A 27,128-nucleotide genomic window follows, 5' to 3' on the forward strand; every position below is an offset into this window, starting at 1 on the left:
GCAGACAAGGAAAGTGAAGTATAGGACTTGACACCCAGTGGGTGATCAGAGCAGGAACCCAGTGGCCAAGGCAGAGAGTAGGGAGCCTCATGAGATGGGAACCAGTTACCCACAAGATGGCTGCCACCATGTTACCCTCAATGCTGCTGCTTTCAAAATGGCGCACGTGGCAGTGGCAACCAACTGGAAGACAAACAAACCAGACTTTAAGCTAAACTGATGGAGAACAAAGTGACCAGCGGGATCCTTGTACCATTCCCACATGCCAGCTGAGAAGGACCTCACATGTGCCTCTTCCACAGCAGGGCTTGTAGACTGGTGTCAGGACATAAAGATTCTGTGCCTTTGCGCTGGGTGCCCACCTCCACTCCAACCCAGGACTACACCTGTGTGCTCATTGTTTGGAGGACATTGTGCACCCTGCCCTGTCCTGGATGACTGGCCAAGACAAGGAGGTGCGGCAGTGTGCTTTGCTAGGTGTAGCTCCACTGCTTCCTAGAGCCGGGGGAAATCAGGGCCCGTTCCCTCCCCACCCAAGAAATCAAGTTCGGAAGCTGGTTTTGTTCTGCAACTTGGGGAAGTTGGAAACTCAAAATCTAAACAAGTTGAAATAGCAGTTCTTTTGAAATGGGAGTGGGACCAAGGGACACTGTTTATTCAGCTCTTCCCTGACCTCTCACCCCTAGGCAAAACCAAGTTTCCATGGAACACAGAATCAAAACACTAGTCTAGAAAAATTCTCAGCCTGGACATCAGCTGGACTAGCAGTTTAACTCAATTTGGATCTGAAACATGGAGGGGAAAGGCTTGGGTTTGGCATCATCTGAGTTTGATCCTGATGGGGGCACTTATTTAGAAGCTTGCTCTTAGGGAAAGTCAGCTCAGCTCCCTGAGCCTGATTTTCCTTGTATGCATGGTAGGGAACATAATAAAAGACTTCCTTGGAACTGTCCTGAGGATTAGATAAAATGTCTAGAAAGTATTTAACATAACAGGCAAACGATAAATACAGGCTAAATTAGCAATTGTGATTAAGGCTGAAGTGCTATCTATTATTGTCATTTACTTTAACAAAGCACCATTGCCCTTTGGTAGTTGCAAGGAATTATCTCCAGCACCCCACGGATGCTCAAGTCCCTTGTATAAATGGTGTGGTTTATGTATGTAATCTATACAGTCCTCTCAGAGACTTTAAATCACCTCTAGATTGCTTATAATACCGAATACTAAATGCTATGTAAATGGTGGGTTTTCTATGTCATTTACAGAATAACAACTAGGGGGAAAGAGTCTGTACACGTTCAGGACAGATAAAATTTTTTTTCCTAAATATTTTCCATCCAGCAGTTGGTTGAATCCATGGATACAGAACCTATGAATGCAGAAGACCGATTGCAGACTCTCATTCAAGGAGACCAGAAGCATGCCTGGGAGGCTCTGAGAAACGGCCTTAATTCTTTACTCCCACCTCCATTAAAATATAAGCGGCAACCCTGGTTTTAAAGAGCTTTCAACACCCAGCTGAAAGATGGCAGAAACAATTGCTCATATGAGCCTCTCACCTTTGGAATAGAGGCTATTTTGTGGGAAATTAAAGCCTACCTATTTGAGAGTGTTAATGGAATTTCAGTGAAAGGGACTCCTCTCTGAAGGCGTTAGACTCTGTGTTTCTCTGGGTACTGCGACATTCCTTGCCATCCCAGAAGGCAGGAGGAAGTACAATTGCATTCAACACCAGGGGAAAGAAAGCTCAGGAGTCAGGTCTAATGAGGGGCAGGGTCCCAGCCAGGCCTCGAGAGATGTGTTTTCCTTGTAGTCTTACTTCAACTAGTAACTGGCTAATTTAGCCCAATTCCTTTCATTCACTCATTCATCCTCTTTTTTTTTTTTTTTTTTTTTTAATACTTTAATTTTAGTAGATGAACACCAAACCTTTGTTTTATTTATTTTCACGTGGTGCTGAGGATTGAAGCCAGTGCCTCACATGTGCTAGGCAAGCGCTCCACCACCAAGCCAGGACCCTCATTCATCCTTTTATCTACACTCCACCCCTTCTAACTCCTGAGCACCTTAATGTGCCAGGTCCTGAGTGTGAAGCAGCCAGCAAATCAGGCAGTCTGCCCTCTGAGAGCTCAGCCACTGGGTAAGCAGAGGAGGCTTAGAAATGTTCTCCCCACCAAAGTCCATGAGGTAGCAAAGTCAAGATTACCATGGAGAGGAAAACGTTTTTGCTAAAATGTGGACTATGAGATCAGCAGCTGCTCTTACAACTAAGAGTGACCAATCACCTATGGTGGTAGGAGACGATACAGGATGCAGAAACATATCACCTCCTGTCGTTTTCACAATCATCACAGGACCTAGATATTCTTGCTCTTGTCTTACAGATGAGAATACCGAGCTCAAAAGAGGCAAAGCCCCTTGCCCAAGGTCACACACTAGTAAGTGGCCAACTGGAGACTGTCTGATCTCAGAGGCAAAGCTCTTTCAGTACCACCTGCCTCTCTAGCATGCTGGCTTAACACACTTAATTTCATTAATATGTACAACATCTCCAAGTACATTCGAGCAGCCCAGACCAAATGACTGCCACAAAGCCGCAATGAGTGGGTCTGCATTTAGAAAGTACATGCCTTTACTGGCTCCTCTCTCACTCCCTCTTTTAATGCTTTCCCTGATACCAATTCACTTTATTCTTTTCAATGAGCATTTATCCAATTTAAAGTCAATGAAAAATAATGTACATTTTCCAACAAGTTTACATTAAGCACTGCAAAAGTGCTTATGTGCTATTTAATGCCGAAGGCGCTGGAGCATGGACAACATTTGAATATGCCTGTAATTGGAGTCCAAAGGGGTTAGCAGGAAGCTGGCTTTGTTCTGTAATTTAGGTAACTAAGAGCTTGTTAGAGAGGCTTTGGGGGAGAATGGGAGAGAGGCAGGCAGAAAAAGGAGGGAGAGGGACAGGAAGAGGTGCTTAGTAACGGGAACCAGAGGTTAAAGCAGAGGACAGGACATGATCTTTCACCACAGCCTGGAGGATAGGATGGGATCACACGTGGCGGCTAAAAGTGCACCTCCTTTGTCTAGCTCTCCTAGTTCCCAGCCCACGGTCTCCTTGGCAAGGTGTGAAATGTAACAGATGACCCTAAAAGTGAAGGCAGTGACAATGGCCTTATATTCACCTCTTTTTCATATCTGAGTCTAAATTTCAGGACCTGTGCGTGTCCGCCTGTCTCATCCTGTTTGCTGTTCCCTTCCTAAATTAATGGGTGCCCCACTGTGCAGGACTGGAGCTTCAGATCTTTCTTTTTCCCTAAGAAAGGAAGGTGGGGGTGTGGGGTGGCGAGCGGGATCGAAGCCCAGGTCTTGCTTTCACCCTGTTTCTCTTGCCTCTGAAGTCACACATTAGGGTCCAAGATCCTTTGGGTCCTCCTGTTGGCCAGGGCCTTCGTCAAGAGGCAAGGTGTGAAAACAGAAAAAGACACAAGTGTTTTGAAGTCAGGAAGGCTCATGTCTAGGACCTCCTTAGAGTTGGAGGTGTAAGACAAAGGTGTAGCAAGTGTCTCGCTGCATGCGAGACGAGTGGGACATTCTGTCCACTCACATGATTACAAACAGCATTTACTCCAGACATCATGGAAAAGTGGAAGGTAACACTTCAAACTCTTCAGTATATGAGTTCCCTCCAAAGGAAGAGCAGAAAAAACTTTTATGTTATTTGCAAAAATAATGTAATGATCAGATTAATACTCAATTTCTTTTCCCTGTTTAGTCCTCCTGGCAAGGGGTCAAGTCACTGGATGGACTATATGTTTATATCTTAAAAGGTACAATTCTTTAAAGTTTAATAAAGATATAATTCCAAGTATTCTGATGGGTGATATGCCAGGTCACATGAAAAGAGCCTCTGGAGATCAGAGACCTTAAAGTAGGCAGATGACATCCCTGGAAACAGGATGGGAAAATACCCCCAGTCTTAGTTTGAGTTGCCCTAACTCTTAAGAGGGAGGGCAGCAAACCCATGGCACATCCTAAGCCAGATGCCAACAAACCCTGGACACAGCATCAAACACTCCTTGGAACTATTATACCCAAAGGGCGAGGAAACTGGGGTGCAGCTAAGAGTCATCTACTGAGGGGTATCAACAAACCCTGGGTCTCCCACCTGTGCCCAAATCAGCAGAGTGGCTTCCTAGGTCCAGAGTCTGCAAAGAAATGCAGCTATGGGTTCTGTGCACTGGAAGACAGGGATGCAGGGTGGGATGGGACCTGAGTCCCTATTCCCGTCTAGATTCACTGGATCCCACTGCTCCTTAGTCACCTGGTCTCTTGTCCTTAGCCTTCAGCAGTGCCTCCTTAGATCCACCCTCTCCACCATCGAATGTTATAGTACTCCACAACAAGTACTGTACCCCAGTGGCCTCTGCAGTCACAGCACCTGGCATTGTACCTGGCACGTGGTAAACCCAGAATGCATTTGTTAAAATAACGAGTCCCTTTTCACTTAAGTGAGCTTTGAGGACGTGGGGCTGTGGCAATGACAGGCACTGCATTCTCCCGAGTTGTCCTGACATTCCTACTGATGAACTTGCAGATGAGGAAAGAGGCCTAGAGGAATTAAGAGCTATGCATGGGGAAAATTCAGATTCAGAGCGAAGGTGGTGTGACTACAAAGACAAACCAGAGGGTGACAGTGGGTATGCTCAGGCCAGTTCCTCACAACCACTATAAGTTTCAGAGACAAATGCGGTGAGTCACAAAGTGTTGCTGGGGACACCATCCTCCTGCTGGTCCCTTTGAGGAGGTGGGCTCCTGCCGACACAGCCCTTTCCCATCCACCTTTCTATGCCCAGCGCTCAGCCCAGGTCCTGGCACACAGGGGCTTATGAGCAGTGCAAGTTCTTGCAGAAAAGACTGGGAAGTAAAGGCAGGAATGAACAGAGAGGATGAGCAGGCCTGGAGGGGCCACAAGGGATGGCACTTCAGCAGAGAAGTGGCAATTCTGCACTCAGTGTCTCTGGTGTGGGTTTTCATTCATTCTACCCGCATTTACTGAACACTACCATGTTTACAGCAAAATGTGGCTAGCCCCAACCATATGCTTTAAACACATTGCTTTTTCTGCTTCAAAACATGCTCTCCCTCTGCTACAAAGACAGTTACATGAACCGAGGGGCAGTTTGTACTTTGTGTTACAAACGGGGTATTCGCAAGAGTGAATGCTTCCGCTGAAAACTGTCCCTCTACTGCCGAGTGTGCTTGTTGCTGTCAATAATGCCCTTTACCTAATCACAAGGAAAGATGGATGCCTGGCGGCCAACTTCAATTCCACTCCACACCTTTGTTTTCTGAGCTCAGAGGACCACCCTGTAATATAACTCACATCTCCCGTCAGCGAGCTGAACCGATCTGACAGCTAACATTTTGCTGCTTTATTTGACCTTAATCTGCTCTTGAACTTTGTCTACTGTTACTGGATAACCAGCAGCTGCAAAGTGGGAGGAAGCAAGGTGCGCGAGGCCAAGCTCATGGTACCTGGGCTCCTGGCTGTGGTTTAATCCCGCAGTGCACCGCGGTTCCCCTTGTCTCCTCCCAGAACCTGCATCCTCTGTCTCCCGCTCACACACCAGTCATTCTCAGGCTCTCCGCTGGGCCATAATATGAACAAAATGAAATTTTGTAGGAAAAGGTATATGATCTGATTACAGAAAAATGGCATAGCTTGGAATAAAGAGACCTAAATTGAAATCTCCATTTAGCTTCTTACAAGCTGTGTGACCTTAGTCAAATGACTTCACCTCTTTAAGCCTTGGTTTCCTTATTCATAAGATTGAGATAATAATGCTTAACTTCTAGGATTATTATGAAGAGAAGATGGGGAGGTTAAAAAAAAAAAAGATAGAAATGTCTGAAACAGTGCTTACAAACTTGACCTAGGGAGGCTGCTCTCCTTAGCCCAGGATTAATATTTATCAGTATTGTGTTGCTAGAGAGTCATCCTTATGGGGTGACTTAAGGATGTAAAACTTTTAATACCATTTTAGAAGATTACAGTGCTCTTATTTTCAAAACATAGGTAAAACTATATTTGAAAAAGATCAGAAAGTAGAACAGTCATTTAAAATTTTCCTGTTATAAAATTCTTGAAAACAAACTGTTCTAGTGAATAACGATAAAACTCCAAAGCAATAAATAAAACATTTCAGCCTCTGTCCTGGTAGGTAAAGTCAGTGGGAGTTTATATGTCCCACCTGTGGGGGCATGGAGTTGGCAGGATGGTGATTTCTTAGTAAATGTTTTAAAAGCCCCGAGTTCCTACACTGCTGAGTCTCATCAGTAGTACACCAAGGTCTCATTTGTCAACTCACTATCTTGAAAAATAATCTGTATTTGGAGGTACCCAGTAAGAAAATGTACCGAAACACGAACACACACAGATCAAAGTCTACCTCCCACCAAGGGGCTTATTGGTAAATTTGATGAAAAGAAAAAGCCATATGGATCCAATCAAATGCATCTCATTTCAAAAAGAGAGGGAGAACAAAATAAGGAATCTACACATCATAATGAGTACCAAGTCTAATTACCAATAAAAATATTAAAAATTTTAAAATGGGGTCAAATGACGCAGTTTCCACTCTGTCTGTGAGTGCGGATGAATACATGAATATACAAATGATACATTTTACTACCCACCCATTGAAGCTAAAACATCCATCTTCATCATATCAATTTCGTCACATTAGACACTGCCATTCTAATCTGGTATTGATAAGAACGAACAAGGCCTGGAATTTTACACCTGGGTGCATTTCGTTCTGTTTCTCTTCAGTGACAGAATTCAATATGACACAGCTCAGTGTGACAGCATCAGGCTGGGACTGTCACCTTAGGGGCTTATACATCTTTAAAATTCTCACAAAAGTGAAATTGACTGACAGCGAAGCAAAATGATGCTTTTAACTTGAGTTGGAAGATCAGAAAAGTCAATGAAAACACTCAGAGTTCGTTTAGGCTCTTTGGTGAGGGAGCTTTTGGAGGAAAATGCTGTGGCCTTTCAGGCAAGCTGGTAGGATGCCAGAGACAAACCTGAGAGACGTCCCCACACAGAGGCCAAGGTGTCGGGGGTGTGAGTGCCACACAACTAGTTAACAAAGCAGTTTCCACTCTTACTACATCAGAGGTATAATGTGATGTACAGGAAAATGCATGTGAGTGGGGGTGACAGGCGCCACATTTGGATCCCTTACAGGTGGACGACCCAAGAGACATCACTTACCCATTGGGATCTCCATTTATTCACCTGCAAAGTGGGGTAATGGAAATACTTCCACCCAGGCATTATGGAAATGTCAGATCAAACCTGTCATAGGTAAAAACTAACTTCCAAAGGGCTAAGGTTAAGATTTTATTGCATCTGTAACTGTGCAATTTCATTTTTCACTCTTACCGTGACTATACAATGAGCCCTCCACACAGGCAGGGCCAGGGAAGGCGTACCTGATAGAATGTGAAGGGCAAGTAAGATTCATCACTAGGGGGTCTGCCTCCCCAAATCACGTTCTCTACATGACAGCATCCTGCATCCCGCCATAAAATCGCTGAGCTGGAGGGATACCCAGCTCATCCCTCTGTTGTACAAATGGTAGATTACTCAGTGAAGAGAGGCACATGGTCTCAAATCAGGTGGTTAAATCATCCCAGTAAAGACTACAATATGAAAACTAAAGCATAATTACCAGGAATACAAGACACAAGTGTCCTTTAGTTATGTACCAGAAAGCCCATTCCTGCAGACTTGACCAGGTCTTTTGAGGGAAGTAGCTGTTGTGACTTCTGGCTTAAAAAGGGGGACCCTGCTTTGCAAGAGGAGAACTAACCTTCCCAAGGCTGAAGGGCTAGACAGTGACAGAATTTGGATCAAGGCTGAATTTGATCCCAATCAGATCACTTCTGCCATCCTGCACTAAGCTGAAAGGCACAGGAAAGGTCACACTGAGGGCCTGAGGATCTGGACAGTGAAGGGGCACTGGGCAGGGGCAGCACAGGGCAGTGACTTCTTGCAGACCCTGTTGTTTAACCTCTGAAATGAGGTAGTTCAGATAACCACAGACCCTTCCAGCATTTCCCCACGTCCTCTTGCTTCTGTCTGCTGGTTCCCCTCGCCTCCCCCCCATCCCTTCTCCACCCGCTTCCTCTCAGGTCTTCCTTCTCTAATACCTCATCTGTCGTAAGTGTGCCGTTAGGCATGCCCCACACGAGATGCTGCAGTCCTAGCAATGAGTCTCACCTGGTCTCCGGCCTTTGCAGTCAGAGTGTCATGGGGAGCAGATGTAGGAAAGGACCTCTGCGATGCAGAGGGGTCTACCAAGTGCAATGGGGCCATGGAGGGAGAGGGCTCGTCTCAGTCCTTTGCACAGTTACACACCGATGGCTGGGTAACTGATAAGAACCAGAAATCTATTTCTTGTGGTTCAAGAAGCTGGGGAGTTCAAGTTCAAGGCACCAGCATCTGCTCTTGTGAGGATTTCCACACATGGAAGAATGTCATGCTAGTCCAAGTCCACCGGATGCCTCTTACAGGGTCTTAATTCCATTAACAAGCAAGGAGTCCTGATGGTCAGTCCTCTTAAAGGCCCCACCCTTAATACCCTCCCACTGACCTCCCTGAATTTTAGAAGGCACACATTCAAACCACAGCAGCCCTACACTTTGGTTTGAGGGGGATGAGAAACAGTTTCGAGAGGAGAGATTTTTGTCTGTCGTACTATGGTTACTGTTATGGTTCGGATGTGAGGTGTCCCCAAAGAGCTCACATGTGAGACAATGCAAGAAGCTTCAGAGGAGAGATGATGGGGCTATATAGCCTTAACCTAATCAGTGAATTCATCCCTGATGGCATTAACTGAGGGGTAACTGGAGGCAGGTGGGGTGTGGCTGGAGGAAGTGGTTCATTGGAAGCGTGGCCATGGGGTGTTTATTTCTGGAAAGTGGAGTCTCTCTCTCTGCTTTCTAAACACCATGTGAGCTGCTTCCCTCTGCCACACTCTTCCACCATGATGTTCTGCCTCACCTCGATTCCAGAGGAATGGAGCCAGTCTACTATGGATTAAGACCTCCAAAACCGTGAGTGCTTGAATAAACTTTTCCTCCTTATAGTTGTTCTGGTTGGGTCCTTTCATCCAAGCAGTGAAAAAGCTGACTAAACCAGTTACTAAATCATCATTTATTTTTCTATTTTTTCCCACCACTATAAGCAGGGGCTGCCCAATGTGGTCACCACAAGTTGATAAATTCCATCCCAAAGCAAAGACACCTGACATTGCAGTGGGCCTGCCCAGCCAAGGAGGGAGGAGGCATGATTTCTGTTCCAGACACAAAAAACCAAAATGAAATAAAACACAGTAAAAACTGCCTGGAGATTTATTAGATCTGGGCACCAAGAGAAACGCAGGAAGATTCCAGACCGGGAGACAATGAGCCCAGCAACACTGGGACATCACCGACACCTGGGGCCCCACGAGGAGCCGGGCCGTAGCTCAGAGAGGCCTGTGAGAGGCTGGTTAACTGGCTGAGATAAGCGTCTGGGGTTTGATCCTGAGCTGTGATCTCGCAGCTTCCCGTGCTGTGATGGCCGTGTAACGCGAGCTGGATGTAGAAACTTGCAGGAAAGGCAACGTTTCCCAGTCAGATGGGGAGCAAAGGCAACCAGGGAAGACTCTTCAAGTGGAAACTCAATAAAGGAAACATGTGTTCCTGGGAGAACTTGCTAGAACAAACCAACTGTTCCCATTATTTAACGCTATACTCGGAACGTGCAAGAGGAGGACACGAAAGTGCCACCCAGGAATGCTGGCCTGGGCCTGGACAGCTCCCCCTGGAAATTCTGCACCCACAGCTCTGTTGGATCCCAGCTTCCTGAAACCAGGAACTTTCTGAGCACACAGTTTTCCAGATTTGAAAAAAATGTCTTTGTGTTGGCCTATGAATTTTGCGTTCAAGCACTCTTTATAGAAATCTACCGAATCCCCATTAATCCAGCGTCTAGTCAGCTCTGACGATCTCTAATGACGATTCTGTAACCTTTCTGAGAAGGTCATCCCTCTTCTAATGGGAACACAGTGATCACTGAAAGTAAAAAATTGCCTCCTTCCGTCTCCCTCTCCCTGGCCAGGCCGCAGCAGCAAGGCTGATCTGCTTGCTTTCTTCACACAAGCTAAAAATGGTGCTGTGTTTCAGAAAGTCCCTTTTTAGACAAGGCCAAGGCCAGAGCATAGCTGTGTATGAAAGGGCAGTAGCAGGAGATACCCACCTCCAGCTTGTGAAGAGCACATTCACAAAGGGCCTCAGGGGCGACCCCACACAGATCTGAGGATCAAGCCCTAGTGACTGGAGAACCAGAGGACTCAGATAGCACAGAGGAATTAGCTAACCAGAATAATTCAAGAAATAGGTATCCTTGATGTTTCACACATGCCCACTGCTGTTTGCATGGATAGGATATGTCATGACCATTTTAAAATTGCTGCTAGAGGATGCATGATGACATTTAGAAATCTAGTACACAGAATGGTTTTATACTTCAGTTGACTAGCTCTGTGTCCTTGGGAAGGTTACCTACCATCTCTGATCCTTTCAGAGTCCTCATCTGTAAAGTGGAGTAAATATTCCTTCTCTGTGAGATTACTATAAGAATTAAATAAATGCTGAACCTCTAGCATGGCACCTATGCTACCTATGCATACCACAGAGTTTAGAAAAGACATTCCATATCATTATATATAAATGTAATTCCACCAAAACTAAGATCATGGCACTGTCCCCAGCACTGTGGGGTGTAGACGTTACAGGTGAATTCTGGATATCCTAGGGTGCTGTCATTTTCAAATATTCTCTTAGCTTCCCTATATAAAAGTTTTTCTTATCAAACAAGTGGTTGCCAGTTTTAGCCCTGGATAAAACTGTTACTGTGAGTTGAGGCAGCCAAGGCCTTTGTCCTCGAAGAGTTTTCAATCTACTTTGGGAGAAAAGTCTCACTCAAAAGGAAGTGCAAGGTAACCATCGCCAATACGTTTACAATCACCTCTTCATACGCCACGTCGTGGTTGACAATGCATATTTATGCCAACTTCATACCAAGACTTTATCATCCTTAGTTTTATAGATGAGAAGACTGGGAATCAGAAAAAGTTTTAGAAACTGCTCAGAGACCCAGAATACTTGGCATATTGCAGGCCTGGGATTTCTACTAGGGCTGTCTTCATTCTCAGAGCAAAGCCCCTCCTGAGTTCCTTCTCAGAGACAGCAATGGAAATGCAGGCTGGGCGGCTGGCTCTGCCATTCAGCAGCTCCTCACCGGGGCCAACCAGGGCCTCCCTCTCCCAGGGTTAGGGCAAGATCCCACTCTGCAGCCTGATGCGCCCTGCTTCTTGGGCGGCTGGCTCAGACCGCCGACACGGAGGAACGCCTGAGGAGGACACTTCTCAGCAAGGGGGCATCACTCCTAGTTCCCTGCTGAAACATCTATTATTTCAATCACAGCACTTAAGCCACCTCATATCTTAACTGGCTTCTTAAAGCTCCTTGAGGACACAACACGTGAATGGAAAGAAAAAAAAAAAAAAAAGGAAAGAAAAAACATGTTCTTTAAGTTGTACGTTGAAGTGTCTCATTAAATCTGATCTTAACTCTCGTGGTGCTCGGTTGGCTTCATGGGACCTGTGTGACATCTGTCTGCTAGAAGGGACTGGGCAAAGCCGGCTGTCCTCACTGGCAGGGGCGTCAGCCCTGAATCACATGACCCTATTGGTTCAAAAGTGACATTTGGACAACTTCAATTTATGTCACCAGAGTCTTTAACTGTAGAAATGCAAAACAGAAAAAGAACCCAAATAAACAACCTTGGGGAAAAAAGGGGAAGAACTGAAACACATTCCTAACTTTCACACAAAATAGGGACAGGGACCTCAGAAGACATCTGGCAAAACTCATCTAGAGTCACAGGCTGTGGAAGCTGACAATCAGCATTTCCTTAACTGATAAAACTATTTTTAAGTCATGGTTCTAATGCTGTCACCATCTTAATCAGGGATAGATGGCAATGAACCCCAATCTAAAAAACACATTTTTGGACTTGCATTCAAACAATAGCTAGATTGTGGAACCAACCTAGATGCCCTACAACAGATGAATGGATAAAGAAACTGTGGTATATAGACACAATGGAATATTAGTCAGCCATAAAGAAGAACACTATTATGGCATCTGCAGATAAATGGATGGAATTGGAGAATATCATGCTAAGTGAAATAAGCCAATCCCAAAAAACCAAAGGCCAAATGTTTTCCCTGATAAGTGGATAATGATATATGATGGGGGTGGGGGTGGGGGTGAGAGAAGAATGGAGAAACTTTAGATTATGTAGAGGGAAATGAGAGGGAGGGGGTATGAAAGATAGTGGAATGAGACAGACAGCATTACCCTATGTACATGTACGATGACACGAATGGTATGAATCTACATTGTGTACAACCATAGTAAGGAAAGATGTACCCCATCTGTGTACAACGAATCAAAATGCAGTCAGTAAAAAATAAAAAAAAATAATTTAAAAAAATTTCCTAAGCTATGATCACACCATTCACCCCCCCACCCCCAGTATCAGCTCTGCCTCCCGGTCCCCTCAAGCTGCAGGGCCCTGATCACCAAGCCTTTATCCAGAAACAGGTAAGGCGACAGACACCCCTGGACACTGAGGATGGAAACCTGCACAGGAGCCCGGCTAGCAGGGGACTCCTAGTTACAGAAATGTGACGGGGACCATGGAACATGCTGCAGAGGAGGGTCTCTGCAGAGCCATCCAGTTGGTCCTGACAGTCAGTTATGGTGTCTGCCCTGGGACAGGCTGGGGAAGGCGCTGAAGGCAGAGGGCAGGGCTTCCACACAGGCACAGAGGAGAGGAAGAGCATCCCCAGTCTCCCGTCCTCGGGACCAAAAGCCTTTATCACCCCAACACCCCCTGTCCTGTGCCTCCCAACCCCACCTATTTGAAGAGGCCCGGCTCAGTCACCTCAGCTGTGTGTGACTGTCTTTCCTCGCTCTCCCGGTAGAAGCATCCTTTCCCTCCCTTGGCCTGCATGTTCCCATGGCCCCTATCCTGGCATGTCCCACAGTTACCTCCAATTTACTCTGACTAGAAAACGAAGGAGCCAAGTGTCCTGAAGAGAGCTGGGTGTAAGGGCAGGTGGCAGAGGGCAGAGAGTTGTTTTGACAAAGCTGCTCTGGAGAAACACAGGATTCTGGATGTCTGTCTGTCAGGACAAGGGTAGCCACAGGGATGGGAGGGGAGCTCATCCAGCCAGATCATGGCGCCCTGCTCTGGCTGGAATTAATCACTCAGGGTGAAGGCAAAGGCTTTGTGGCCACAAAGATGCTCTGACAAAGAACATTCTTGGTGGGTAATAATCTAAGCAAATCACATTAAGTTCTTCTTTTTCTATTTTATTGATGCAGGGTAGTCTGTGGCTCTGAAGTGGACAGGAATTGGGAACTAGGAGTTTACACTAGTAGTTTCAGAGTTTGGGAATTTCATGATTCAGTGAAATTTAGCAACAACCAAACCCTCAAGGACCATTACTAGGTTGCCACTTTCACATTTTGTCAATCAAGAATACTTTCACAAATGTCACCTACCATTACTGTCATTTCTTTTTCAAAAGGAAAGACATTTCAATATTAAAAATCTGAAGGATTGCCTCAGTATACAAGATAACCTTTCCATTTAATCAATGTGGCTTTAAGAGAATTCTGCCCTATTATTCCTATTTCTCTCAGTGTGTTTAGGTTAGATAAATGGCTCTGGAAAGTCTATTTGTTTAGAGTCCCTCTTCTGGCAGACCACTCTAAGGTGACTCACTGAGTCACTTCTTTGTATCATTCCCTTTCCGTTGAGTGCTCACAGAACCTGTGACATGGTCCAGAATATAGCAAAAATGATGAGATGGTCACTCCTAGGAATACACACATCATATGAGATTGCTTTAGCAGCCTAAGTGACAGGCATCCTGCTGGCCTGGAGAGGGTCTGTAAGGGGGCCATATGGAATAGAACTCTGGGTACTTCTGAGAGCTGAACTTGACCTCTGTATGGCAGTCAGCAAGAAAATGGGGACCGGGACCTCAGACCTGCAACCTCAGGAACTGAAATTCTTCCAAGGAGGATGTGAGCTTGGAAGTGGAAACCAAGCTCCAGAAAGGAACATGTTTCAGAATCCAGAAAGGATTGAAGTACCAAGAAACCTCAGAGCACAAGAGCCTGCTACATTGTGCCCAGACTCCTCACCATGGACACTGTGTTTGAAACCATTAAGTTTGTGGTTTGTTACGCAGCAACAGCTGACTAATACATGACACTACATGGCTCTTGAGGAGAGATCTCGCAGAGCCTGCATATAGTTGTCTGTATATAGCTGCTAAGGAATAAATGCTCCAGATGAAACTGGTGTCCCGACTCAAGGCCATCAGTAATAGTGTCTCTATCCTAGAGGCCTCAGACTCACTGTAAGGCATGTAGTAGGAAATACATGTGGCATGGGGTCTTTAAAGTTTCACAGATCTTCTGAAGGGTTCTTGTGTCTGTGTTCATGTTGCCGCAACCCTTCTGGAAAGCCAAGAGATCTTCCCAAGAACAGTGGAAGAGCATGTATGGAAAGTGTACTCTCAACTCTCAATCAGACACCTGGCTGCATCGTTTCCTCCTGGGCTCTGCAACAAAAACTCCCAGGAGAGACGAGTGGGCTGAGGCAGGAAATGGGGACCTGGATGATGACAACCACAGCCATGATTAACATTAGCACAACATGCGGATTTCACCAACGACTTCCCACCCGTTGTCACGTGGAACTCTCTTAGCAACCTCCCGAGAGCAGGTGTCATTAGCACATCCACTATACAGTCAGGGATGCTTAGGTTGAGAGAAGTTCTGAGACACGCTCAAGGCTACCTGATCAGTAAGAGTGGGGACATTTCTTTTACCTGAACTGGTGATATTTTCACATACCAGCGAAACTCTGAAATCAAAGTGCCCAGCACATGTGTCACTTAGACACAGGACTTATGGAAATCATCATCTCCACACCCTTTCCTCCAAGCAAGTGCCATTCTTTGAGGATGACAGCACAAGGATACTCCGTCCGTCCCTCGGCAGCCCCACCTGCCCCACTCTGGCCTTGAGAAATAGATACGTCATGGTCATGAAATGTCTCAGAGAAGGATTATTTTTTTAAAGAATCTTTTCCTTTTCTATCACAAAGTGCCCCAGGACATCATCATCTCCTAACTGCAACATTACTCTCTGCTTCATATTTAAAGAAATTTTCTTCCCTAAAATGGGTAGTAGTCAAACTTCCATTTTTTTTCATTGATTTTCTTTTCCTGGCTCTTTTCATAGGCATTCCCTTTTATTTTTCTCTGCCCAAAGTGACCGATTAGGAGCCAGAATCCAGAAACTAGCATTTTTTATTGCTCTCCAAGTGCCAGGCACTGTTAGGCCCATTAAAAATGCTTTCTTATTAGATCCTTGTGACAATTCAGTGAAGACAGTATTATTATCATTACTGTTGTTCCTCCCCTCACCCTTTAAAAAAAGAGACAAGGGGTCAAGAAGTAAAGACTCTTGCTTGGGATGAATGAGAAAAGCTACAGCTGGGACTCAAGTTCATGTGACTCCATGGTCTGTCTGTCCTTGGGTTCTTCCTTCTTTTTTTTCCTTCTTTCTTTCCTTTTGCCCTCCCCTCTTCCCTCCAAATATAGGAACAAATTGCTGACACTAGGGATAGAAAGTTCTGTTCCTAGCCTAAGGAGCTTCAGTGTGGCGATGACATAAACACCTTAGTGCTGTGGTGGTGGGAATACAAGGCAGTGTATGTGTATGTGGAGGTGGCCGTGACCGGCAGGGAAGGCTCAGCCCAGCTAAGCCACTAAGCCACTAAGATCCCCTAGTGAACTCATTTTATTTTTATTAAAAGAGAAGAAAACTAGGTAAAAACTAGAGGTTTCAAAATAGTGGGTGGGTACGGGGGAGGGTACACAATGTGGTAATAACAATGCTTTGGTCCACAGCAGTATCTGCCAGGGCTACGCAGCCCAAGCCTTTCTCCAGAAGTTGGAAACTTGCCTTGCTGGCTTAAAAACTGACAGCAGATGACTATCATTCTATGTCTGTCACCTTCCCTTCAAACTACGAGTGACCAGACAGGAGCCTTGTCTCTGGCCTGTATGCTCAGCTGAGCTAGGCAGGTCATTAAGTGGAAAGAGGAATCAGTGTACCGCGGCATCCACCTCCTTGTTAGCGGCTAGATGGAAACTGGACCACCCCAGGACTTGCTGGTGGGCAGAGGCAGGCAGATGTCGCAGGAACCCCTTAAGGAAGGACTGCAAAAGCCAAACAGAAATCAACTGCAAGAGTCTTAAGTGGATTCTCAGAGGGAAACCTTGCTTAGTAGCCAATACAGAGACTCCCCTATGGCGACCTCCAGCCTCTGGTGGTTGACATTCTACTCGTGATTCACCAGTGGCCAGGGCCTGAGTTCCGCGGCTCTTCTTTCTGCCACCATGCTTTATTAGGCTGGCCACCAGCATACTAAGGGTAGAACTGGCTTTCATCTCAGAAAAATCTGGGTTCCATTCCTGGAATCATTTCTTACTAGCTAAGTGACTTTAAGTAAGTCACCCACTCTCTGATTCTTATGTTATCTTCCTTCAATATACATCCAAAGCATCTCACATTGCACTTAAAACATTAAGGCTGGTTGCTAGGGTTCATCATCCTCAACTGGACTAAAAGTTCCTTAAAGGATAGGGGCCTCCTCACAGTCTTACCCCAGCACCTAATGCAGTGCCTGGAACACAGCAGTAGCTCAAGTGCAGGTGGAGGAACGATGTATCAATCACCACTTCAGTGGTTTGTTGTGGAGCATGTGAAGAACCTGGTATGAGAAGCCCTGATATGAGCCCTTAATAAACAATTATCTTACCCCCTGTCCCCTGATCACTACCCGAGTTCTGCTGAGATGGCCATCCTTGACTACAGTGCACCAGATGCATCTTCCCAAACCCTGTCTGCAGAATGGGATCAGTCAATCTCCACCCTCCTTTTGGAACTGGAAGAAGGCTTTCTTTCAAAAAATGAACCATCCTGAGCCAAGATGCTACCAACTCACCAGTCCGCCCCACCCAATACCACCAAACGGCCAGAGCAGCCTTGGTCATCAATACCAACTTGAGTCACACCAGAGTGCTCTGCATTTTTTGAGGTGGCATTTCACTTTGGGGAAGGTCTGGAGACCAATCACTTCCCCAAGTCCTGTTTTACAAAATCGCCCATGGTATAATGATTAAAAATAGACATTTGGTTTTTGTCCTTGGTTTCTGGCACAGTTTTAAAATCCTTTGGAAATCCCCCAGGATAGGAGAGCCTTTGCTAGGCTAACAAGGTGACCCTGAAGCAGGGCCCTGAGACAGCTTCAGGATGGGGGCTGGTCACCAAAAAGACCAACTGTAATAAGCAAGTTGGGGCTTCTGGTCAGGCCCCCTGACCTCTGGGGAGATTAAGTTCAATCACCCAGCAGTGCTGGTGGACACCCCAGCTCCACACAGACACAAGAGCTGCTGTGGCTCTCTCACCCCAAATCTTGCTGCCCTGTGTGTCTCTTCACTGCATTGTGTATCTGTTCACTGACTGTTCATTTGCATCCTTTATAATAAAAGAGGAGTGACCTCCTGAGTTCTGGGAGGTATTCTAGAAAACTGTCCTACTGGAGTAGGGTCATGGAAATTTCCAAATCTGTTGTCAGCTAGGTGGAAGCACTGGTAGTCTGGAGGGGCCAAGGACTGTCCAGTGGGGTCTGAAGCAGGGGCCATCTTGGAAGACTGGGGAGTCTTCACTAAACATGGGCAGCCGGTGTCAGAACTCGACTGAGTGGAAGCAGTAGGCCGTTGCACTGGTGCTGAAACCCCACGCACTCCACCATTCCCCATCTGTCCATGCCAGCAAGCACAAGTGCACTCAGCCACCCACTAGCTGACTTCGGTTGTATCCAGCAAAGCCTTCTTAAACGCCCAGCCATGGCAGGTGCTGGGAAGCTTGCTGGAAAGAGGTTCATCAGCCACAGTTCCTGTCCTCTGGGAGCACACTGACGAGGGTGAGAAAAGACAACCGGAAATTTCTAGAAAAATAAAGTTCTAGAGGGCAGGGGAAAGCAGGCAATATGTGATAAAGATGGAGCCATAGACAGACATTCCTAAAAAGCTATATATGAACCCTCTATAAAAAGCACAGTTCATCAGCATTTCCGAGATTAACCTGGAGGTGATGGTGTAGTTGGCTTTGGTTGTGGTATTTTCAAAGAAGGCATTTCAGAATTTTGCTGGTTCAGGCTCCATCATCCCACTAACACACCAGCAGCCATCCTTCCTGCCTCATGGAAACACCTCCTCCCTTAGTCTCTCACCCTCCTGAATCTCTCCTTCCTCAGTGACCATTCCTCATTCTCTAACACTGGTTCTTCTTCACCTGCCAATTCTGAATGTTGAGATTCTCCATAATTCAGACCTCTATATTCTTCTCTTCTCTACCCAAACTCCTTGTTCGTACATTCTAAGGTGACAGAGTCTCTCAAATGTCTACCTCGACATAGACCCTCTCTAAGAACTCCAGATCCCTTAGTTCAGCTGCTTACTCCACCATTCTGCTTGGGTTTCTAACCCACGTTCCAAACTTGATGTCCAAGCTAACATTCTTCCCTTCCCTTTCTCCATCTCAGTAAATAACAACTCCGTCCTTTCCAGTTTCTCAGCCCTGAACCCTCGAACCCATACTCAATTGCTCTTTCTATCATAAGTGAAAACCAAACTCCTAGTAAACTCTGCAGGCTCCATCTTTAAAACCCATCCAGGATTTGGTTGTTTCTCAAGCCCTCCATACTTCCTCTTTGGTCTGGCCATGTTCATCTCCTGCCCTGTCTTCCTGTTTCCACTTGCACATCCCTTATCCCTAGGTGATCCTCGACATAACCACTGGAGTGAGCCTTTAAAAGAGTTAGATCTTGTCACTCAACAGAGCTAATATCATGCAGAAGACATGTTTGGGTAACCCTAAGATGGTGGCTGGCGTTGAGCCAAGAGGTGGCACATAGTTAATGTTAACTCGGTGTGATCTACTTTTGCCTGATTAGTTAATGTCTCCTCTGCGCTAGTTGTCAACAGATGTTCCCCATTCTTAATTGGTACTGTGGCGCATGCTCCAACCATGCTACTTAATCCTAAGCTGATTGGCTGCCTTAGTTATATAAGACACACACCTATAGGAAGCACCTCAGATAAGCAGCACCTCTGATAGATTGCAGAATGCAGGTTGCAGCTCACAGAATGAAGATCGTAGGATGCAGGACGCACCTCTAAGAAGAAGTAGCAGACCTTTAAGAAATAGCTCCTCTGATAATAGTAGCCTCTCTGAAAGTGTAGCAAGTCTCTCTTCCTCTAAGCTCTAAGCAAAGCCTGTCTTCCTCTAAAACTTTCTCTAAAAGCAAGTAAGCCTCTCTTCCTCTATAAACTAGCGAACAAGCAAGAAAGCAGCGCACTAAAGAGAAAGATAATAGAAGTAGCTTAGTTTCCAGTCCACCTCCAATAAATTACTGCTGCAGGCGGTAACAAATATCTGCGGGTTGTTGCTGCGGGTGGCGACAATATTATATCATGGTTTACAAGCGAGGAAACAGGATAGGAAGGAAAGGTAAATAGTCACACCACCACCAAGTGGTGATCGGTAGTGGAGCAAGGGTGATTAGTAGTGGAATATGGATGATTGAAGAGTTAAGCCCACCTTGATCTGAATCTGAAGTCTATGCACATAATCAAAACCATACTGTCAAGACACCATTTCATACCTTAAATACAATGAGCATATATATCCTAATCCTTAGTGGACTTGAAATATACAATTGCATAAAGATTTTTAAAGTATACTATGGAAACTTAATTCATTCAACACATTGTTGTTGGAGGATCTATTATAGGCCTGGGAGTTTAACAATGAACACAAAAAAATCTGTCATCACAGACCTTAGAGTCTAATGAGAGACACATAATAAGACAAAATAGACAATGACATGTAGTGATAGCTATAAGGACTAATAACAGCTGGGTAAGGAGGCAGTGAGCAACACAGAATAACCACAGCCAAAAAGCGGAGACCGGGGTATTCTTAAAGCAATGAAGCATCAAGAGGCCAGCTGTCCTCAAGCAGAGTGACTGAGGGGTGGTGGCAGGACTGAAGACTGCACTTCATGGTATGACATAGGTCAGAAGCTTTAGTTGTATCCTACCATGTAACCTGAAACAGATGTGGCTGGGATTCTTGCTCCTGAAGCATTAAGGAGAATGCTTCTACCTCTTACCATATTCTGTCTCTCTACCACATCAACAGATACAAGTGCCTATAACAGTGACTGGCGCGTAGTCCCTTCTCAATAAACCTTCATCCCTAGGAGTATGACATCTGCAACCTCTTTCTCCTTCAAAACACCCTTCATCGTTCTTGGCCTGCTGCATTCTGATATGCAGTTTTACAAACTGTCAAGTTATACACACAGACACACCTACCCTAGTTAGAATTTTGATTTGGATAGCACTGATTCTACGTTTTTCATGTGCAAAAATAACAATGTTTATAATGGCACCCCCCAAAAAAACCAGGAACTATAAATACAAAAATAGATGGCTGGGCATGGTGGCCCACACCTGCAATTCCAGAGGTTCACAAGATTGAGGCAGGAGGATCACAAGTTCAAAGCCAGCCTCAGAAATCTAGTAAGACCTTGTCTCAAAATAAAACATAAAAAGGTTCTGGGGATGTGGCTAAGTAGTTAGCACCCCTGGGTTTAATCCCTGGTACCAAAAAAAAAAAGAAAAGAAAGAAAGAAAAAATAAGATGACAGATAAAAATAGGAAATATCAAAGAGATAATCTGAATGGTCCATAAGCATATGAAAATAATCTAACATCAGATGTAGTCAAGGAAAATCAGATTAAAACAAATATGAGGAACATTCTGCACGCCTCAAATTGGCAAAAACTAAAAGTCTGATAAAATTGTTTTCTATGTAGAGTCCAGGCAGCTCTCACATCCTACTGGTGGGGGTGTGAACTGAGAAACCAACTTTAAAACTATAAATAGGCAGCACTGAGCAAAACTGAGGAGGCATATGTAAGAAGACACAGCTCTTGGTTGTGAGATATTCATTTTGAAACAGCCCAGCATATGAGGCCCAAGTGTGGGTAACTGAACACTTAGTAAAGCCTTCTTTGTTACAGCCCACACTGTAAACTACCTAAACTTGTGTCATCACAAGACTGGGTAAATAATTATTATTATATTCATGTAACAGTCTACTGTGCAGCAGTTAAAGTGAGTGAATTAAAACGACTTTAGCTCAACATAAATCTCACAAACAACACTCAGCAAATAAAGCAGAGACAGGCTTTAGTTCAAGTGTGAATCCATTTGTTGGTAAAGTTTTAAAATACACATTAGCTAAAATACATTTTGTTTTAGCTATATTATATGCAATAAAAGTTAAAACAAACAACTAACCCTCTAAGGAAGGTTAGATATCAAACTACAAATACTGGTTTCTACTTAAGGAAGCTACAACAGGTTAAATCAAGGGACAGTACCACCAAGGGCCGTATTGGTGTCTATGACATTTCTTTTCTTTGTGTGGTTTTGTTTGTTTTCCTTTGTGGCACTCGGGGTTGAACCCAGGGCCCCACACATGCGAGGCAATTGCTCTACCACTGAGCTACATCCCTGGCCTCCTATTTAAATTCTCAAAGAAAAAGTAATTGGAAGCAAAATATGGCAAACTTTCAAACTTTGCCAAAACTGGGTTTTGAGTGTACTGATGCTTATTATATTCTCTATAATTATCTCTATGCTTAAAATACTCATAATTAAAGAGGCAACAATGAAACATCAGGATGGGTTTATTGGATTGCAAGCAAGGCTTTACCAACATTTTGGTAGCCATCTGTAGAACTATATGGCTGTTTCCATTTTCCAAAAATTCTATTTCTGCTTCCAAGCAAAAGGAACATATTGTATTACTTTCACTGTCAGAAGAGTTGAATTTGCCTTTTTTTCCCACGTGGGGTCACTTCGCATCAAAGAAGAGTTGACCTTTGCTTGAAATGAGGGCCCCCTACCTGATGCCCCAAATCCGCCTCCCCAATCATCAGAAGGAAAATTTGCAAGAGACTGTCCACTGTCTGAGTTAGACACAGTTCCCACCTTCCTTATTTGGTCTTTGTAATCAAGACTTGTTTATTGAAGCAGACATTTCCCTTTCCTTACTCATGAAAAATATATCCTTATTGCATAGCCTTCCATATTTCAGTTCTGAACTCAATGAACACCCAAGTAATCTTCCTTGTGATTACAGATGATTTCTCGAGCAACCTGAAATTGAGCTCTTAACTCTCATTCTGACAGTATCTATATTATCTTTTTATGCAAGATAACAACTACTCTGAATTGTGTAAGCCACTACTCTGCGATTGCTTTAACCATTTGTTTTGTCTTCAAGATTGGAGATGTGTAAAAAGTTTTCCCTACAGATTACAACTACCACTCTTTTGGAAAAAATAAAACAGCTGCTAAAGATGTTAAATGAAATGACAACAAAGATATCAAGTGTACTTAGCAGAGCTTCAAAAAGAATGTCATCTGATAAGCAAATAGGATTATTAAAATTAAGTGATTATATAGAAATGAACCAACATCATTTCTAGTTTTCTATTTTGGATTCACTGCTAACAAACTCAATCAAGCTTGTTTCTCTTTTCTAAATAAAGAGATTTCTGGAGGCAGCATAATGTTCTCATAATAGAACATGAGTGCTAAAGCCAGACAAATCTGGGTTCAAGTCACAACTCTGCCAATTATTAGCTGGTGACTTTTCGGAGCTACTTCTCTAAGTTTCATTTTCCTCTTTGTAAAATGGGAATAATAAAAGCATCAATGCTATGAGACTCTGGGAAAGATTAACTTAGATGATGAATGAAAATGCTTAGAAAAATACTTGGCACATTTAATTGTTAGTACATTAATAATTGTTAATATTAACATCAATATGTTAATACATTAATAATTGTTTGTACAGGTTGAGTATCCCTTATCCAAAACACCTAAAACAGGAAGTGATTTGAATTTTGGCTTTTCCTTTTTTTTTTGGAATATCTACATGTACACAACAAGTACCCCAGGGATAGGACTCAAGTCTATGCACAAAATTCATTTGTGTTTCATACATACCTCATAGGCATGGTTTATAAGGTCATTTTATGTAATTTATTTTTGCACCTGTTTTATGACCACAACCCATTAGATGATTCCATCAGGTGTGGAAGTTTCCACTTGCAGCATCGTGTTGGCACTATTTAGCTTCAAATGTGGCAACGTTTTGGATTAGGGGCTAGGGACGCTCCATCTGTATCATTAGTTGCCATAAAGGTTAGCTATTATTGTCATCATTTGGTGCATACAGTTAACACACAGAAACACCTCATTGCTATTTTCAATGGATCACCAACCAAGAGTCCCCCATTCCTATAACTTGATTACAGATTTAAAAAATTTAAAATGAAGGCTCCTACAACACACTAAATATTAGAGAACATTTTATTTCCCCACACTGGGCTTACCTTAACATCTTCAAAATATTTGAGCTGAAATATAATGATTCCTTCTCTGGTTCTCCAACACAGAATTAGAGGTTCCTTTTTCTGTGGATACCCAGAGTTCATGCATCTGTGTTTCTAACACAGACAGAACTGAACTGTATGGTCTTAACTGTTTTCCTGTCCACTACACGTCAGCTTCTTGCACTCAGCTGTGTGTTCCATGAGAGACAAGGCTGTGTCTTTCATGCCCGTTTCCCCTGTATCAAGTCCAGTGTCTATCAAACTCCGAATGCTCAATGAATACTTAATGATGGACAAGAATGAGGGAAAAAAACACAGAACAAATGCTTACTGATTACTGGCTGAATACCAAACACAGAGCTAGGCACTTTGCATACATCACCTGATCCAGTCCTCATGGTAACGCTATGAAGGAGGGAAGGCCATTACCTGAGGATTAAAGAGGGACACACCCAGACTCAGATGCAGGTCACATTTCAGGGTATGAAGCTAGCAAACGATGGTACCAGCTTTCAAATTTACCTGGGTCTAATTCTAAAACCCTTGTTCTCTTTGCTAATCTGTATCACTCACTTTGCAGAATGAATTCTGTTGCGGGGAAGGGAAGGGAAATAGCCCCTGCTAGGATACAGACCTCATGTGTGGGTGGGACAGCTGTTTCTACTTCATCCAGCCTCTGCACTGACTTCAGATGTCAAATAAGCCCCATCCCTCTCCACTGATCTGCCTGAGTCTCTGACCTGCAGGCTTTGCATGCTATCTGCCCAGGTCAGTGTGGTCTCACCATTTTGCCTAAGCTGACCACCCCATTCCCCCAATTTCAACTCTTGTCAACTTAGCCTGAGGCATGAAGTAAGCCTCTGCTTCTGCACTTTCTTAGCACCCTTGGTGGCCACTGCCACCCAAGCCCTGTTAGGACATGTGATTCAGAGGCTGGCTAATATTTTAGGTTTTCATAGAACATGCAAGATTCACAAGGAAACTCATAGTCTAGAGGTCTGAAGAGCCCAAGGATTCTTCCTACAGCAACGCAGCTGAGAGAGTTCAAATTTGGGTTTTTTTGCACAAAACCCCAACCAAAGGTCAAATGTTTTCTCTGATATGTGGATGCTAATTCAAAATAGGGGGGTGGAATAGGGAAGAATAGAGTTCCTTTAGATTAGGAATAGAGTTCCTTTAGATTAGGTAGAGGGGAGTGAAGGGAGGGCAAGGGGTACAGGGGTAGGAAGGATAGTAGAGTGAAAGAGACATTATTTCCCCATGTACATATATGACCATGTGACCAATGTGCTCCTACAATATGTACAATCAGAAAAATGAGAGCTTATACTCTATTTATGCATGATCTATCAAAATGTATAAATGCATTCTATTTTCACGTACAACAAATTAGAACAAATTTTAAAAATTAATTTAAAGAAAGGGGTATGAAAGACAACAATGCATGGTGAAGATTTCTTCACCAGCATCATAGACATTCGTTGGGTCACTAATTCAATCAGTCATTTTTCCACAAAGTATTTACAATGCTACTATTACTCGCACAGCATTGTGCCCAGCAGTGGGGACAAGCATGCACAAGACAGATGGTTGCTTACAATCTCAATATCCTTATCTCAATAGCAGATTAAACGTACCTTGGAGATTATCTAAACATATTCTCCCAACTTTAGGGAGGAAACTGAGACCCAGTTGTCAAACAGTCAGCAAATTGGCAGTTTCCCTCCCACCTCTCAATCCCAAGCTCTTTCCAATACACCAGATGGAGCCCATCTGAAGAGCAACATGCAAGCTGACATTTATTAGACGCCATGAAAGCAGGGCATTTCAGAAGCCTGGGCATTCCGAGAATGGAGATTTTCAGTCCTCAATTCCATTGTCAGCGGCTCCACTAGAAGCTAATTTGACAGGGTAGCACACTTTCTTTGGAATGACAGCAGGAGCCATATAAATTTTTTAGAGTGGGACTGTCATTCGCTGGCTCTGTCCGGTGGCATGTTCGGCAGGCAGCTGATGCTTCTGAGGAATTTCAGTCTCCTTCCTGATTCTCCTTGAAGGTTTTCATTGCAGGGTATACTACTAGTGGAACTGTGTGGGCTATCTTGAGAAAGGGAAACTGTTTTAAAAATAAATCTGAGTAGGAAAAAGAGAAAGACTGGCACCCACTCCTGAGACTATAAAGAAATAGCAAGTGCCAACGCTCTGGCTTGGGACTCAGGCTGAGTTATCAGGTTCCTGCCGTGCGCTGCCTTTTATCTGCCTGTCTCCAACACCTCTGCCCACTCAGGGAGGGTTCGCCCATCTCCGCCACAGAGCTTCGGGTTTCTGCTCCTATTCTTCACCAACTTATTTTAAACATGCTGCTGTCAGGTGAATGGCACAGCCTCCTCCGCGGACTAAGAAAAGAAAGAGAAACCATCTACCTAGAGGTGAGTGGGAAGGTGGCGTGCTGGGGCGCTTACTCATAAGCCCTGGAGCTGCCAGGTGGAGATGCAGCATGCCCTCCACCAGCCACCAAAATGGGGCGATTCAGGAGAAAGGTAGGCAGTGTGTTCACCACCAGCCACTCCAAGGTCAATGGGATTGCAGTAGAAAAAGCAAAGGCCCAGCAATCTGTCAGAAGCACATTAAGAAAAAACAAGAAAGGTAACTCTATGAAAGATTCTGTTCCCTGCCTGTAATTTCAGTGAGTAGAGAGGCTGAGGCAGGAGGGCTAGAAGTTTGAGACCTGCCTCAACAACTTAGCAAGGCCCTAAGCAACTGAGTGAGACTGTGTCTCAAAATAAAAAGTAAAATGGGCTAGGGATGTGGCTCAGTGGTAAAGGGATTCTAGGTTCAACTCCCAACATCCAAAACAAAACAAAAAAATCGATTCCATTTGGTTTCATTCAATAGAAAGAGAACCGACAAGCTAGGTACCAGGCTCTGCTATCAATACAGACGTGATTAAAAACACCTGACTAGAGGGCGTCACAATCTGGTGTAGATATCTGCAGGTGTGCATATTAAAATCATCCATGAAGTTTTCTAGAACAGTTATGCAAGACCATCCAAGACCTTGAATCACAATGACTGCTCAGGACATGAGAATTCCTGCTTCTCCTGGTTCCACGGGTAGGTCCAGGGCACCTTTATGATTAAGATGGTCTGGTCTGGGGATGAAGAGCAGCATCCGTTAGGTGATGCGTTCATCATGAATACTCTCACTGGCTCTATGGCTTTGGACACCCTGTTGAACTTTTGGGAGCCTGAGTTTCCCTAGTTATCTAATGAGCATGGTGATAAAAATGAGAGGCAATTTTTTTAAGTGCTGCCAAGAGTCAAGAATTGTGCTAAGTGCTTTGTAGGTTTTTGTGTTCTTTTTTCATA

The 27,128-nt window shown here is 44.3% G+C and overlaps 1 protein-coding gene across 9 annotated transcripts in view; it reads right to left on the bottom strand.

The window, feature by feature from the left end:
- Nucleotides 1-27,128, bottom strand: part of DAB1 (DAB adaptor protein 1) — a 400,428-nt gene that overhangs the window by 196,507 nt on the left and 176,793 nt on the right. The window lies entirely within an intron of this gene.

This window comes from Sciurus vulgaris, assembly GCF_902686455.1.
Source record: "Sciurus vulgaris genome assembly, chromosome: 1".
NCBI lineage: Eukaryota > Metazoa > Chordata > Mammalia > Rodentia > Sciuridae > Sciurus > Sciurus vulgaris.